Source organism: Aquarana catesbeiana, linkage group LG02 (genome assembly GCF_042186555.1).
Source record: "Aquarana catesbeiana isolate 2022-GZ linkage group LG02, ASM4218655v1, whole genome shotgun sequence".
NCBI lineage: Eukaryota > Metazoa > Chordata > Amphibia > Anura > Ranidae > Aquarana > Aquarana catesbeiana.
The window spans coordinates 146310068-146328147 of record NC_133325.1 but is presented as its reverse complement, the minus strand read 5'-3'; the positions used below and the strand labels follow the sequence as shown (position 1 = coordinate 146328147).

The window sequence follows — 18080 nt, the reverse complement described above, 5'->3', positions numbered from 1 at the left end:
TAGTCCCTTAGCATGTGGGTCATTCTTGCAAAAGGATTCAAAACTAGTGAAGTGATTTAGGGGTACATTAGTATTAGGTGTGAAGAAATTTTTAATTTGGAGATATCGGAACAATTCCGAGGTATGCCTTGAGTTTCGCAGAGAGACCGAAAGGGGATAAAGGATGAAGAGGTGACAAATTTGTGCATTCTTAATACATCTAATGCCGCGTACACACGAGCGGACATTACGGCGGACTTTGCCCGGCGGACTTTTCGATGTACTTTCCGACGGACTTTCTGAATGAACGGACTTACCTACACACAATCCACCAAAGTCCGTCGAATTCGTACGTGATGACGTACGACCGGACTAAAACAAGGAAGTTCATAGCCAGTAGCCAATAGCTGCCCTAGCATGGCTTTTTGTCCGTCGAACTAGCATACAGACGGCGGACTTTTCGACCGGACTCGATTTCAACGGATAAATTTTAAACAAGTTTCAAATCTAAGTCCGTCCAACTTTTGAGAAAACAAAGTCCGCTGGAGCCCACACACATCGAATTGTCCGACGAAATCCAGTCCGCCGGGCAAAGTCCGCCGTAATGTCCGCTCGTGTGTACGCGGCATTAGGATGACCATACTTTAAAAGATAAGGGATAGATCCATGCAGGATAGAAGGCTGGGTTTTTAAGGAAGGAGAGGAGAGGGTTTTGTGGAGATTGTAAATAATGTTTAAGTTTGAACCTATCCCAAAGGGCTAGATAATGTTTGGTTATAGGATTGCGTAAACCAGGGCGGTCTTTGGGGTGGAGCCATAATAAATTGGAAATCGATAAAGGATCACATTCGTTAGCCTCTATCGATACCCACAAAGGAATTTCCTGCGTGGCATGGTATTTAGATAAGCTTGCTATGTGAGCTGCTCTGTAATATGTAGCAAAATTTCATACTCATAGACCTTCTGAATTTTTAGGGAGATTTAATGTGTGTAAAGGTATACGCAGTTTTGATAAACCCCACATAAATGTAGATCTTTTCTGAACAAGACGTAAGTAGTGGGAAAGAACTGTAATCAGTAATACTCTAAATACAGTAATTTGGATAGGATCGTCATTTTAACAACATTTATTTTCCCCATCTAGGATATAGGGAGATGGGACCAGTGCTTCATTAGGTTTGTGATTAGTTTCAGAGTGATAGGGTAATTAGCAGAATACAAGTCTGAGAAAGAGGCTGTAAGGTGAATCCCTAAATATGGGATTGATTTTTCTGCCCAAGTGAAGGGTAATGCTATTTTTGCTGAAGTAAGTTCCATTGTTGAAAGGGATATGTTTAATGCTATACATTTCTTGGGGTTAATTGTTAATCCTGATATACTGGCGAACTTGTTAAGGATGGGAAAGAGGTTAGGACCTGAAACTTGGGGGGATGATAGAAACAATGAAATATCATCTGGAAATAAGCAGAGTTTATGTTGATAGCCGCCTAATTCAATTCCGGTGATAAGTGGATCTTGTCTGAGGTGTTGAACTAAAGGTTCTATTAAAAGGGCAAATAATACGGGGGAAAGTGGGCAGCCCTGACGTTTCTGATATCAAGAGAGAGGAAGCATGTGGGAATGCGGCGTGTTCTGGCTAAATGTGCCAAAAGGACAGCTCGGCACACATTATCGCTTGCTTGCCTTGTAGGCATAAAACCAACTTGATCATTATGTATCAGTTTGCCGATTACTTGTTGAGGCGCGTTGCTAAGATTTTTGCTAGAGTTTAAATCTCTTGATTTAAAAGAGAAATGGGGCGATAATTTGTGCAGTATGTGTTATCCGAATGAGGCTTAGGGATCATACAGATAATTGATATTAATGATTCTCATCTGAAGGAGTAACCGTCTAGTAGAGTATTAAATGCATCCACTAGGACAGGAGAGAGAGTTTCCGAGAATGTTCAGTAATATAAGGCTGAATAGCCGTCTGGGCCAGGCCTTTTGTTTAATTTTAGTTCTTTTATAGTTTTAGAAACATCTTCTATTGTTATATGTTCTTCAAGTAAGCTTCTTTGGGTGTGTGTTAATACAGGTAAGTTTAATTTAGAAAAGGAGATGTCAGCTTCAGTATGGTTAAATTCATTTGATGTTGAGTATAGCGAAGCTAAATGGGTACGGAATTTTTGAACAATTTTAAGAGGATTACTAGTGTAAGTGTTATTTGATAGTTTGAGTCGGATAGGTTTGTATTGTTTGTCAATGGATTTTAGTGCACGTGCCAGGAACGTGTTTGGTTTGCTTGATTTTATGTAGAAAGCATGTTTTGATCTGCGTAGGGATTTGTCAGCAGATTCTGTAAGGAATCAATCATATTCCAGTCTGGCTTTTTCTAATTGAAGTTTTGCCTTTGAAGTAGGACTATTTTGGAAAGTTGCAAAGGCTTTATTAAAGTCAGTTTCTAGCTTAAGCGCTAGAATTTTACGCTCACGTTTAATCAGTGTCATTTGTCTTGAATGACTCCGCGCAGCACAGGCTTGTGTGCTTCCCAAGGGTAAGTGTGGAAATGCCTGGATTAGAGTTGTATGCTAAATAATCATTTATGGCTTGTTCAATTTTTAGGCAATAGGATGGGTTTTTGAGTATAATTTCGGGTAGGTACCACGTTGGGTCTTGCGCTCTAGGGATAGTGAAGGATATAGTGGTATAAACTGCTGACCAAGGAATGGGAATTATGCTTGATGTGAGTACTTCAGGTATCATACCTGTAGTTAGGAATATGTGATCAATACGGGTTGAGATCTGATGTGGGTGTGAGTAGTAAGTATGGCATCTTTTCTTTATCGTACATCATGGGACACAGAGCCTAAGTAATAACTTAATGGGTATATAGGTACCTTCAGGTGAGGGACACTGGTATACCCAATACAGGAAGCTCACTCCCCTATATAAACCCTCCTCCTTCCAGGAGTTTCTCAGTTTTTTCGCCAGTGTCTAAGGTGTTGGCCACGAGTGAAGATGTGCTCTAAGGAGCTCCAGGAGGGATCCTTGCTGGATTTAAACAGCCTCCATAGACCAGATCCATCCAACGTGCCACTGAGGCCAAAGTGGATGGTACCCGGGCCTCACATATGAAGCACAAGGTTTTGCCTGTAACGCCTCTCAATGAGAGCTGGACCCTGGGACCCAGGGCTTTGGTCATGCTAAATTACCTAAAAGCTTTTACAGGTCCAAGGGAGTGGAATCCCGATAAAAAGGGACCTGGTCCTTGAAGGTTTGCTAAATGCAGCCCGTTGTGATGGGTGAAGGTTGGATTGACCTGCGGCGGCGATAAGGTAAGGGAAGAAACTTAAGAACTAAAAAGTCCACCTATGATTTCTTCTTTAAGGGAAAAAATTTTATGCCTTAATTCTTCACTAGAGGGAGTATATGCACATACCTTAATAGGTTGTCTTCGCTGTAAAGCTCAGTGTCAGTCTGTGTGTGGCCACAGCAGCTTGCACCAGGGGGATTCCTCTCAGGTAAGAGATCTGCCGATGCTTTTTTCTCCCCCCTGAAGGCACCAGAGGATTAGGGAAACATCAGTGGTGTACCCCCCTTGTTATACCCCCCCGCTGCAGGGGATGCAGAGGTCCCGAATTTTGCTCCAACTCTTGTTTCCTTATGCTGGCTGGTGTCATGGGCTCTGCCTAACCCCCCCCCCCCCCGTGTTGGGTCTGCAGACCCGAAAACTGCGCGAGTGCGGGAATATTTTTCAAACGAATGGAGGGGGCGGGTCTACGAAGGAGGCGGGGCCTAGGCGTGGTGCCGTGTAACATCCATGAGGTCGCACGGAAAAACAGCACATTTAAGAATGAGCTGGAGCAGTCTCTCCTCAGCTGATAGCGAGGAGGAGCAAGCAGGCTGCACACGGGACACAGGAGCGGTGGGGCACGTAAGGGCTGCAAGTGACATTCCTGATACAGGAAGGACATTTTTCCCAGCACTAGGCTGAACTTAATAGCGGCATCATTCTGTCATGACTATGTTCAGCAAGTAATGCAATTTAATAGTGCCTCTGCTTTTGTGCTTACAACTATGCGTACCAAAAAGACACCAAAAAAACTGAGATTTCACCCCCAGGCGTTAGGAGCTCCAGTCAAGTCTCCACACTGCCATCCTCACCTGAAATACCGATTATGGCAAGCCAGGGTGAGCCATTGGAACAAATTGATGGTGCAGCTGCTTCTCACATCTCAGCCCCTGTATACGTGACTAAAGATGTCTTTTCCTCCACCCTGCAAGGCCTGGAAGGAAGATTAGCGGCTTTAATCACATCCTCCATTCAAATGGATAGGAAGCGTGCTAGATCCCCCTCCCCCACTTTAGACCCTTTGCAAGGGGAACAGTGGGCACAGGATGAGGTGTTACCCTCAGGGGATCAGGAGGAAAGACAAACCGATGATTCCTCTGCGAAGGAAACAATGCTAGATGAACCTTTTTCAGCCTCGCAATCTGAGAAATTGCTAATACAATCTCTTACGGAGATGGTTTGTTCTACTTTCATGCTACCCCTAATGGAGTCTGCTGAATGCTCGTTTTTTTCCTTGGGTTCCTTTAAAACCTTCACAGCCTTTGCATGCGTTTCCTGTCCATGCATTACTAGAACAGCTTATTTATGCTGAATGGGATCACCCGGATAAGCATTTTCTTCCTCCAAAGAGATTTTCAGTTCTCAATCCCATGGAGGAGAAATTCACCAAAAAATGGAAGGTTCCAGCAGTTGACGCTGCGATTTCCAGTGTCAATAAAAGTCTAACTTGTCCAGTAGACAATGCAGAAATGCTTAAGGATCCAACAGATAAAAGGTTGGAATTCCTGTTAAAATCCACTTTTTCCTTGTCAGGTGCTGTTACTCAGCCTGCAGTCGCTGCAATAGGCGTCTGTCAATCCCTAAAGGACATTTAGACAGGCCCTTAAAGAGGTTCCTGCACAACAATTGGGCTTGGACAATTGGAATTGGGCTTGTTGCTTTGTCATAGATGCCATTAAAGATTCTATTCACCAGGCGTCCTGCCTTAGACTTATGCTAGAACATATGCGTAGACTCCTGTGGTTAAAAAATTGGTCAGCCAAAGCACCATGTAAAAAGATCCTGACTGGGTTTCCCTTTTCATGGGGATCGAATATTTGGGGATAATTTGGACAAATACATCCAAACAATTTCTAGTGGTAAAAGTACTCTTTTGCCAGTCAAAAGAAAGTATAAACACCCTTCATTTAAACAGGCTCTTTCTCCTACGCCAGGGACTTCCACCTCTAGGCAGTGGCGACAGCCTCCGCCGTCAGAGTCTAGAGGAAAACCTCATGGTCAGGCCCAGAAGAGGCGCCCCCCCTCGCCAGGGTGGGGGGAAGACTTCTGCAGTTTTCAGAAGTCTGGCAAGAGGAAATTCAGGACAAATGGGTCATCTCCACGGTAACTCTGGAGTACAAGCTGGAATTTCGGGACTTTCCACCGTCTTGTTTCCTGAGATGAAATGTTCCCAAAGATCCAGGGAAAAGGCAATCTCTGTTTCAGGCACTAGCCTGATTAATGGCTTAGGGGGTGATCATGCAAATCCCCACAGAAGAGCAAGGTTTGGGGTTTTATTCAAACCTCTTCATGGTACCAAAACTGAATGGAGATGTTAGATTCATTCTAGATCTAAAGAATCTAAATCAGTTCCTGAAGATCTGCTCCTTTCGCATGGAGTAGTCCTTTCGCAAGTCAGTAGTTTCTATCCTACGAGGAGTACTTTTGGTGTCTATCGACATCAGGGATGCATATCTGCATGTTCCTATATTTCCCGCTCACCAAAGTTTTTTGCGGTTCGAGGTAGAACAGCAGCATTTCCAGTTTGTAGCCTTGCCCTTTGGGCTAGCTACAGCACCCCGAGTGTTTACAAAAGTCCTGGCCCCACCTCTAGCCAGGTTAAGGGCACTGGGCATAACAGTCTTGGCGTACTTAGATAATCTATTGCTAATAGACCAATCGGCTCGTTTGGAGCAAAGCGTGCGCATTACAACCAGTTACCTGGAAAGTTTGGGTTGGATTCTCAACCTAGAGAAATCTTCCTTAAAACCGATAAAAAGGCTGGAGTACCTGGGTCTGATCATAGACTCAGCCCAGAAAAAGGTGTTCTTGCCTCAGGCAAAAATCAACTCCATAGAAGAGCTGGTGCGGATGGTCAGGTCAAAAGGCGATCCCTTCATTCTCCTTTGCATGAGGTTGCTAGGAAAGATGGTGGCTTCATTCGAAGCGGTTCCCTATGCCCAGTTCCATTCAAGACTGTTACAAAACAGTATCCTGCCTGCTTGGAACAAAACAATTCAAGCTTTAGACTTGCCAAAGCGGCTGTCCCCAAGGGTGTCCCAAAGCCTCAGTTGGTGGTTACTAACCCAGAATCTGCTGAAAAGAAAATCCTTCAGACCTGTTATCTGGAAAGTGGTAACGACAGGGAGCAGTACTAGAAAAGACAACTGTCCAGGGACAGTGGTCGGGAGCCGAAAGAACCTTGCCCATCAATATCCTAGACATTCGGGCAGTGCGCCTGGCTCTGAAGGCCTGGACTTCCAGGTTACGGGATTGTCCTGTCAGGATCCAATCCGACAATGCCACAGCTGTGGCCTATATCAATCACCAAGGGGGCACCAAGAGTCTCTCAGCGCAGAGAGAGGTGAACCATATTCTAACTTGGGCAGAAAGGAATGTTCCTTGCCTATCGGCAGTGTTCATTGCGGGAGTAGAGACTTGGCAGGCAGGCTACTTGAGTCGCCAGCAGTTATTCCAGGGGGAATGGTCTCTTCACCCCGGGGACTCCAGACGTAGATTTTCTAGCGCCCAGATTCAACATGAAGTTAGTCAACTTTTGTCCAGGACAAAGGATCCACTCGCATGCGGAACAGATGCACTGGTGACCCCGTGGGATCAGTTCTCACTGATCTATGCATTTCCCCCTATTCAGTTGCTGCCTTGACTTCTTTGCAGGATCAAGCTGGAAAGAAAGCCGGTAATTCTGGTAGCACCAGCATGGACCAGAGGGTCATGGTATGCTGAAATCGTAAAGATGGCAGTGGAGGGTCCATGGTCCCTCCCACTACGGCCAGACCTACTCTCACAGGGGCCGATATTCCATCCTGCCTTACGAACGCTAAATTTAACGGCTTGGCTTTTAAAACCCACATTCTGAAGAAACGTGGGCTTTCCAGGTCAGTTATCTCTACCTTGATTAACCACTTGACGACCGCCTCACGCCGATTTACGTCGGCAAGGTGGCACGGACAGGCAAAATCACGTACATATACGTGATTTGCCTTCCGCGGGTGGGGGGTCCGATCGGACCCCCCCCCGGTGCCCGAGGTGGTCGTCTTTTGTCCAGCGGCGATCAGAGATGAGGGGGAGGCCATCCGTTCGTGGCTCCCCCCTCGCGATCGCCGCCGGCCAATGAGAACATTCCTTTGCTGCTGTATGCTAAACAGCAGCAAAGGGGGGGGCGTGTCCAAGATGGCGCTGGGAGCAGACGTTCTTTAACTGAGCTCCCGTCTCCGGCACTGAATCCTACCGCAATCCTGATGATAAAGATCGGAAAAACAGCCATCCTAAAGCGGAATCTCTGCGGAGTGTCCGGGCGATGCCAGCGGGCAAAAAGTACGGTAAATTACCCAACGCTACGACATCTGTAAGCACCCGGCCTACACTGCGGCCTACGACTAACGCGGCCCGACACATGGAGGCCCAGACAGACCCCCCACCTGACGGAGGAATTCAGGCCGGGTCCGCAGCCTTTGATGCCCTAATGCTGGCGATTACAACGTGCCAGGCTACACTTACTACAAAAATAGACCATGTACAAACAGAGACTGCCCTCATCCGTAGAGACATGGACAAGTTCCGCGACCGCGTGACTGAGGTAGAGAGGCGAGTCTCTGAGACAGAAGACTGCCAGAGGGAACACCACGCAGATCTCCAGGCCCTGAAGCTGCAGGTCAAAAATCTGGAACTCAGAGCCGAGGACGCCGAGAACCGTAACAGGCGTAACAACCTGCGGGTCCTCGGTCTGCCGGAGGGAGCGGAGGGGGCTGACCCGGTGGCCTTCATGGAGGAGTTACTACCGTCCCTACTACCCAAGGCTAAGTTTTCCCCTCACTTCTCCATAGAGCGGGCTCATCGTATCCCGGCGTCCAGGGGACCTCAGGGGGCCCCCCCGCGCACTTTCATATTTAAATTGCTACACTACCGGGACCGAGATACAGTGCTGCGGGCAGCCAGACTACAGGGAGAGCTCAAATTTGAGAATACGAAGCTCCTCATTTTCCCTGACTACACTGTGGAGACGCAACGCCAGCGAAAGGCTTTTGATCACGTCAGAGGGATGCTGCGCCAAAAGGGAGTGAAATACAGCATGCTCTTCCCGGCGAGGTTGAGAGTCCAGGACGGGGAGAAAGTTCAGTTTTTCACTTCGCCGAGAGAGGCTGCAAGATGGGCTGAATCACTCCCCACCTAACCCCTCTGCAGGTATGCTGTACTTCAGATCATAATTCGGAACCTCTCCTTTCTATTAATGTCTGCTCCCTTCTGTGCTAATCACCTCCTTGACCAACCGGTCTAGATGTGTCAACTATAAATTCATTATGCCCCCCCCTCTTTAAGCTGGACTGGCGATGCTGGAGGCTTGTGTCCCTGTCACAGGCACTATCCTCACTGTGCCCGCCGCCTTGGCTGCGTCCCATGGGGGGGGGTAGGGAGGTTGCATGCTCCCCATGTTTCGTTGGCCTGATAGTGTACGCGAATTTCCTCTCCGGGAACTTTCTGTGCCCACCGGGACGGGGAGATGTTTGTAGACTGAGTGGAGGCTTTCAGATCGATGCATGCACTGTGAAAAATCCTTGTGGAGACTTGTCTGTCAATCTCCTTTCGCAAGATACCGTTGATATGGTCTGCGGACGTGGCCTCCCCCCCCCCCCCCCCTGATCCTCCCTTCCCCCTGTCCACAATACGTTGGGGTGGGGCGCGGACGGGGCAGCCTCGGAATCCTTCCCGGACACACTCACCCACACCTCCAACCACAGAGGGAGCAAGACTCTATTTTCTCTTCTTAAAAGACTTGGTCTATCAGATCCTACGATGCAACACTGGGATGGTGCCCCAGGACACAGAAGATTGTGCCCCCGGAGATCCGGGAGATCCACACCAGACATCCTTGCCGGAACTACAGAAACACTTTTTTCTCTTTTTCTTTTTTTTGACAACTCTGTAGCGAGAGGCGGTGCGCCTCTTTCACATTGCCCTCATGTTAGGCTGGAAAGCCAACCTTTGTTTGGGAATAGAAGCCCTCCTGCGGGACTGGGGGATGGGCGGGGAGGGGGGGGGGGGTATATCTGGTTATGTTGGACTGCCGTTGCAGACCTCGAGTTATTAACTTTTTTGTTTTTATGGTTTATGACAGTATTGCTAAATACCATCTTGTCTTATGTGGTGCTAAGTCCACTGTGTTATGCTAGCCCAGCCGGATCTGGAGACACAGGGGAGAGAGGCCTGACCCTTCTCTATTATCCTACAGGATTCCCACATAGATATAATGTCCTCTCTTAAGATAATATCCTGGAACACGAGGGGATTAAACTCTCCTATCAAGAGATCACTAGTATTCCAATTTGTTAAATCCTATCATCCCCAAATTTGCGTGTTCCAGGAGACTCACCTTGTTGGGAAAAAAACCTTTAGCCTCAAAAAACCTTGGGTGGGGTATCACTACCACTCTACCCACTCGACTTTTTCCAGAGGAGTGAGTATTCTTATCCTCAAAACCCTCCCCTTCAGGCTTCTCGATCTGGCTCTAGATCCGGAGGGCAGGTTTGTGGTGTTGCATGCCTTAATATATAATGTACCCTGGGTGATAGTGGGCCTATATCTCCCTCCCCCGGCCTCTCTTCATGTGTTGAATCAAATCACAGGCAAGATAGCAGAATTTTCCACTGAAAATGTAATCCTATTAGGAGACTTTAATCTAGTTCCCGATGCGAGTCTGGACAGACTCTCTACCGCTGGTACCACTAGACAAGGACTCTCAGACTGGGCTGACACATATGGGCTCCATGACCTATGGCGATGGAAGTACCCCCAGACCAAGGCATATACCTGCCATTCTGCTTCCCACAAGACATTCTCCCGTATTGACCTAGTGTATGCGGGGGGACCTGTTCTCTCTAGGGTTCGCGACGTTATGATCCTTCCCCGAGGCATCTCGGACCATGCTCCGATTCTTCTAGATCTCGATGTCTCCACGGCCCCGACAGACAAACTCTGGCGCCTCTCCAGATATTGGGTTTCTGATGTGGATGTAGAACCGAAATACAAGGACGAGCTGGAGTCATACTGGCAGTTAAATCCAGGCTCCGCCTCGCCCTTCTCGGTTTGGGACGCTTTCAAAGCATACTCCAGGGGACAGTACCAGACCATTATAGGGCAAGTCCGGACATCGCGCAGGAGGGAGCTTGCGGCTCTTGAGGCAGAGGCACAGAGGCAAGAAGCTCTGTATATTAGATCCCCAAACCCACAAATTTACACTAGGATGCAGTCTCTTCTGGGAGAGGTTATGTCCCTACGGACGGCGCTGACACAGAAGAGGCTCCTACACCAAAAACAGAGAATATTTGAACAGGGGGAGAGGACGGGGCGTCTGTTGGCATGGCTCTCCAGGGAGCAATCAGTGGGGGTAACCATAGGTCAAATTCAGGATGGGGATGGCACCTTCACCTCCACACCTGATGGCATTAACGGCGCATTCGCCTCTTATTATCAAACACTATACCAATCCCAGGTTACTTATGCTCCAGAAGAACTACTAGCCTACCTTGAAAAGATTGACATACCAACCCTTACTCAGACTTACGCTGATAAATTAGACGCCCCCATCAATATAGAGGAAATTCAAAAGGCGCTTAAGATGATGCAAACTGGGAAAACACCGGGACCGGACGGCTTCCCGGTGGAATTTTATAAAACGTATGCTGAGCAGTTAGCCCCCAGACTTCAATCCCTCTTCACTCACTCCTTCCAGAATGGCCATCTCCCTGACTCTATGCACGAAGCGGTAATAGTAGTCATCCACAAGCAGGGAAAAGACCCGAGTCTCTGCTCCTCGTACCGTCCCATTTCCCTCCTAAATGTGGATGCAAAAATCATTGCAAAAATCCTGGCCAATAGACTCAACACCGTCATTACGGCCCTGATACACCCGGACCAGACGGGATTTATGCCGGGCAGGGGGACGGACATAAACATCCGCAGACTACACACTCATATAGCTATTGCCTCCCCTGATAGGCCGGGAGTGGTGGCCTCACTCGACGCGGAGAAATCGTTTGATTCGGTCGAGTGGGGCTACCTATGGGCGGTTCTCTCCAGGTTCGGGTTTGGGCCGCGGTTCCGGGCCTGGATCCAGATGCTATATGCCCAGCCAAGAGCACGCATCCGCACTAATGGGGCCCTTTCAAAGGTGTTCCGGTTGGAAAGGGGCACCAGGCAGGGATGCCCCCTCTCTCCAGCCCTATTTTCCCTAGCACTTGAGCCACTAGCCATACTCCTTAGAGCAGAAGAACGAATTAAGGGTATCAGGGTGGGCTCACTAACAGAAAAGGTTTCATTATATGCAGATGATACCATCCTTTATTTAGCAGATGCCTCCACATCCCTCAAAACAGCCCTTGCCATGTTTGATCATTTCGGCCGATTTTCAGGAATCCAAATTAATTGGAATAAGTCAATTCTATTTCCCCTCTGCCAGGCGATGCCGGAGACTGGTACCCAGCTGAAATGGGTGGATGAATTTACCTACCTGGGAGTCAGGATAGGGAGGGCGTTGCCGGGCTTCCTGGAGAGAGACGTATTTCCTCTCTTAAACCAGCTTCAGCAGAGATGCTCGGCCTGGAGGTCCCTTCCTTTGTCCCCGGTGGGCAGGGGGAACCTCTTAAAAATGGTCTTTTTGCCAAAGTTTCTTTATTATTTTAGAAACACCCCGACTCCTATCCCCAAGTCCTTCTTCCGTAGATTGGAAAGTGTAGTTATATCCTTCATTTGGGCAGGCAAGTCTCCAAGAGTAGCAAAAAACACACTTTACCTCCCACTGTCTGGTGGAGGTCTGGCGCTGCCTAACTTCCTGATGTATTATTGGGCCGCAGTAATGGTGACAGTGAGGTGGTGGTTCTCACAACCTAGACAGAACCCTGCAGTCACTCTGGAAGCGGCCCTGCTGGGATCCTATGCAGCGTTATCTAATCTACCGTACAGGGGACCGAGAGCTGACCCTGCTGTGACGGGCCCTATGAAAACCACAATTCAGGTGTGGAAATCTTCTAGAGCACCTCTCATACTGCAGTCACAGATCTCCCCACACACTCCGCTATGGGCTAATCCCTTGCTTCCCCACCTTTTCACTGTCCCGGATCCAGCAATCTGGGCCAAGAGGGGTATTACCACTGTAAAACATGTCATGCCTCGTGGGGTCATACTTTCATTTCGTGAATTACAAGCGACATACAATATACCAAGGTCTTTCCTCTTTAGGTATTGGCAGTTACAACACGCGCTGAAGGCCCAATTCCCCGCCCAGGTGTCACTGGAGCCTGATCCAATTGAACGTCTTCTGATTTCAGGAATATTGGACAAACCCCTTTCCTCCTTATACCTTTACTTAACAGTGTCACACGAGGTTAAAAACAACAAATCATTTATCAAATGGAAGGGAGACATTCCTGCATTGGGGGAGGAGGAGTGGGAGGAGTGCCTCACGGCATTTATACCATCTATGATCGCTGCAAAGGATAGATTTATCCAACTGAAATTTATACACAGGGCCTACTACACGCCGGAAAGACTGGCAAGGATCTATCCTACTCTCACCCCCAACTGCACTAGATGCGAGTTAGACACGGGCACCTTTTACCACATGGTCTGGTCCTGTCCCAAGCTTCACCCCTTCTGGAGATCAGTCGCGGACACCCTTGAGAGAGTTTGTGGAACGGAGATCCCACTTGACCCCTTAACCTTTCTTTTGAGCCACTTGGAAAACATAGCAGGAGACCGTTACATTAAACTGTTTCTAACGTACTCACTCTTCTATGCGAGAAGGGAGATACTCCTTAAATGGAAACAAAAAGAACCCCCGACTAAAGAAACTTGGCAAAAGGCGATAAACAATGTGTTACCATTATACCGTATCACTTATGAAAGCAGAAACTGTCCCCAAAAATATGACAAAGTATGGTCAAGCTGGATTGACGCTTGTGGTTAGACCCATATAGACTCCTGATCTACCTATTGGCCGGGGGAACTGTTCCTTTGATCTGGTGGATATGGGGACTCTCCCTTTTCCTTGCCCCTGGGGATTTGGGCCTGTCGTTGGGGCTGGGGGGGGGGGGGGAGTCCTCATGACCCCCCCTCCCTGCCTTGCTCCCCCCCCCCCCTTTTTTTTTTTTTTTTTTTTGGGACGGGAGCTTAGGGGATAACCTGGGAGATGAGGCTGCTCCCATGATAGGGTGACCTTGAGAGGGCCGCCCCCTGATCTCGTTTTATCTCTGCCAAAAATGGTTTGATATACCTATGCTATCTCTGTACACCACTCAGTAGGAATAATCTAACCCTCATTTATGTAACACCTCTGTCACTAATTATGTACCCTATGCCCAAACCTCTGTGTATTTAGTATCATGATATACTGTCTTATTCTGTAATTTTTTTTGTTTTATGTCAAAAAAATAATAAAAAACTTTTCTGTTAAAAAAAAAAAAAAAAAAAACAGCAGCAAAGGAAATGATGTCATCTCTCCTCGGCTTGGTAATTTCCGTTCCGGCCCGAGGAGAGAAGACAGGTATGTGAGTGCACAACACACACACACACAGTAGAACATGCCAGGCACACAAAACACCCCGATCCCCCCCCCCCCCCCGATCGCCCCCCGATCCCCCCCCCAATCACCCCCCCCCCCCCCCTGTCACAAACTGACACCAGCAGTTTTTTTTTTTTTTTTTTCTGATTACTGCATTGGTGTCAGTTTGTGACAGTTACAGTGTTGGGACAGTTAGTATTAACCCCCTGTAGGTCTAGGATACCCCCCTAACCCCCCCTAATAAAGTTTTAACCCCTTGATCACCCCCTGTCACCAGTGTCGCTAAGCGATCATTTTTCTGATCGCTGTATTAGTGTCGCTGGTGACGCTAGTTAGGGACCTAAATATTTAGGTTCGCCGTCAGCGTTTTATAGCGACAGGGACCCCCATATACTACCGAATAAATGTTTTAACCCCTTGATTGCCCCCTAGTTAACCCTTTCACCATTGATCACCGTATAACTGTTACGGGTGACGCTGGTTAGTTTGTTTATTTTTTATAGTGTCAGGGCACCCGCCGTTTATTACCGAATAAAGGTTTAGCCCCCTGATCGCCCGGCGGTGATATGCGTCAGATTAGCGCCAGTACCGCTAACACCCACGCACGCAGCATACGCCTCCCTTAGTGGTATAGTATCTGATCGGATCAATATCTGATCCGATCAGATCTATACTAGCGTCCCCAGCAGTTTAGGGTTCCCAAAAACACAGTGTTAGCGGGATCAGCCCAGATACCTGCTAGCACCTGCGTTTTGCCCCTCCGCCCGGCCCAGCCCAAGTGCAGTATCGATCGATCACTGTCACTTACAAAACACTAAACGCATAACTGCAGCGTTCGCAGAGTCAGGCCTGATCCCTGCGATCGCTAACAGTTTTTTTGGTAGCATTTTGGTGAACTGGCAAGCACCAGCCCCAGGCAGCGTCAGGTTAGCGCCAGTAGCGCTAACACCCACGCACGCACCGTACAGCTCCCTTAGTGGTATAGTATCTGATCGGATCAATATCTGATCCGATCAGATCTATACTAGCGTCCCCAGCAGTTTAGGGTTCCCAAAAACGCAGTGTTAGCGGGATCAACCCAGATACCTGCTAACACCTGCGTTTTGCCCCTCCGCCCGGCCCAGCCCAGCCCACCCAAGTGCAGTATCGATCGATCACTGACACTTACAAAACACTAAATGCATAACTGCAGCGTTCGCAGAGTCAGGCCTGATCCCTGCGATCGCTAACAGTTTTTTTGGTAGTATTTTGGTGAACTGGCAAGCACCAGCCCCAAGCAGCGTCAGATTAGCGCCAGTAGCACTAACACCCACGCACGCACCGTACACCTCCCTTAGTGGTATAGTATCTGAACTGATCAATATATGATCCGATCAGATCTATACTGGCGTCCCCAGCAGTTTAGGGTTCCCAAAAACGCAGTGTTAGCGGGATCAGCCCAGATACCTGCTAGCACCTGCATTTTGCCCCTCCGCCCGGCCCAGCCCACCCAAGTGCAGAATCGATCGTTCACTGTCACTTACAAAACACTTAACGCATAACTGCAGCATTCGCAGAGTCAGGCCTGATCCCTGCGATCGCTAACAGTTTTTTTGGTAGCTTTTTATTGAACTGGCAAGCGCCAGCGGCCTAGTACACCCCGGTCGTAGTCAAACCAGCACTGCAGTAACACTTGGTGACGTGGCGAGTCCCATAAGTGCAGTTAAAGCTGGTGAGGTGGCAAGCACAAGTAGTGTCCCGCTGCCACCAAAAAGACAAACACAGGCCCGTCGTGCCCATAGTGCCCTTCCTGCTGCATTCGCCAATCCTAATTGGGAACCCACCGCTTCTGCAGCGCCCATACTTCCCCCATTCACATCCCCAACCAAATGCAGTCGGCTGCATGAAAGGCATTTTCTTTATGTCCTCCCGAGTACCCCTACCCAACGAACCCCCAAAAAAGATGTCGTGTCTGCAGCAAGCGCGGATATAGGCATGACACCCTCTATTATTGTCCCTCCTGTCCTGACAATCCTGGTCTTTGCATTGGTGAATGTTTTGAACGCTACCATACACTAGTTGAGTATTAGCGTAGGGTACAGCATTGCACAGACTAGGCACACTTTCACAGGGTCTCCCAAGATGCAATCGCATTTTGAGAGACCCGAACCTGGAACCGGTTACCGTTATAAAAGTTAGTTACAAAAAAAGTGTAAAAAAAAAAAAATATATATAAAATAAAAAAAAATAGTTGTCGTTTTATTGTTCTCTCTCTCTCTCTATTCTCTCTCTCTTGTTCTGCTCTTTTTTACTGTATTCTATTCTGCAATGTTTTATTGTTATTATGTTTTATCATGTTTGCTTTTCAGGTATGCAATTTTTTATACTTTACCGTTTACTGTGCTTTATTGTTAACCATTTTTTTGTCTTCAGGTACGCCATTCACGACTTTGAATGGTTATACCAGAATGATGCCTGCAGGTTTAGGTATCATCTTGGTATCATTCTTTTCAGCCAGCGGTCGGCTTTCATGTAAAAGCAATCCTAGTGGCTAATTAGCCTCTAGACTGCTTTTACAAGCCGTGGGAGGGAAAGCCCCCCCCCACCGTCTTCCGTGTTTTTCTCTGGCTCTCCTGTCTCAACAGGGAACCTGAGAATGCAGCCGGTGATTCAGCCAGCTGACCATAGAGCTGATCAGAGACCAGAGTGGCTCCAAACATCTCTATGGCCTAAGAAACCGGAAGCTACGAGCATTTTATGACTTAGATTTCGCCGGATGTAAATAGCGCCATTGGGAAATTGGGGAAGCATTTTATCACACCGATCTTGGTGTCATCAGATGCTTTGAGGGCAGAGGAGAGATCTAGGGTCTAATAGACCCCAATTTTTTCAAAAAAGAGTACCTGTCACTACCTATTGCTATCATAGGGGATATTTACATTCCCCGAGATAACAATAAAAATGATTAAAAAAAAAAAAAAAAATGAAAGGAACAGTTTAAAAATAAGATAAAAAAGCAAAAAAAATAATAAAGGAAAAAAAAAAAAAAAAAAAAAAAAAAAAAGCACCCCTGTCGCCCCCTGCTCTCGCGCTAAGGCGAACGCAAGCGGCGGTCTGTCGTCAAACGTAAACAGCAATTGCACCATGCATGTGAGGTATCGCCGCGAAGGTCAGATCGAGGGCAGTAATTTTTGCAGTAGACCTCCTCTGTAAATCTAAAGTGGTAACCTGTAAAGGCTTTTAAAGGCTTTTAAAAATGTATTTTGTTGCCACTGCACGTTTGTGCGCAATTTTAAAGCATGTCATGTTTGGTATCCATGTACTCGGCCTAAGATCATCTTTTTTATTTCATCAAACATTTGGGCAATATAGTGTGTTTTAGTGCATTAAAATTTAAAAAAGTGTGTTTTTTCCCCAAAAAATGCGTTTGAAAAATCGCTGCGCAAATACTGTGTGAAAAAAAAAAAATGAAACACCCACCATTTTAATCTGTAGGGCATTTGCTTTAAAAAAATATATAATGTTTGGGGGTTCAAAGTAATTTTTTTGCAAAAAAAAATAACTTTTTCATGTAAACAATGAGTGTCAGAAAGGGCTTTGTCTTCAAGTGGTTAGAAGAGTTGGTGATGTGTGACATAAGCTTCTAAATGTTGTGCATAAAATGCCAGGACAGTTCAAAACCCCCCCAAATGACCCCATTTTGGAAAGTAGACACCCCAAGCTATTTGCTGAGAGGCATGTCGAATCCATGGAATATTTTATATTGCGACACAAGTTGCGGGAAAGAGACAAATTTTTTTTTTTTGCACAAAGTTGTCACTAAATGATATATTGCTCAAACATGCTATGGGAATATGTGAAATTACACCCCAAAATACATTCTGCTGCTTCTCCTGAGTACGGGGATACCACATGTGTGAGACTTTTTGGGAGCCTAGCCGCGTACGGGACCCCGAAAACCAAGCACCGCCTTCAGGCTTTCTAAGGGCGTGAATTTTTGATTTCACTCTTCACTGCCTATCACAGTTTCGGAGGCCATGGAAAGCCCAGGTGGCACAAAACCCCCCCAAATGACCCCATTTTGGGAAGTAGACACCCAAAGCTATTTGCTGAGAGGTATAGTGAGTATTTTGCAGACCTCACTTTTTGTCACAAAGTTTTGAAAATTGAAAAAAGAAAAAAAAAAAAGTTTTTTCTTGTCTTTCTTCATTTTCAAAAACAAATGAGAGCTGCAAAA

General features: G+C 47.1%; 1 protein-coding gene across 3 annotated transcripts in view; it reads left to right on the top strand.

Annotated features, from left to right (window-relative positions):
- CALCOCO1 (calcium binding and coiled-coil domain 1) overlaps positions 1 to 18080 on the top strand; it is a 184061-nt gene that overhangs the window by 48062 nt on the left and 117919 nt on the right. The gene's annotated exons all lie outside the window — the stretch shown is intronic.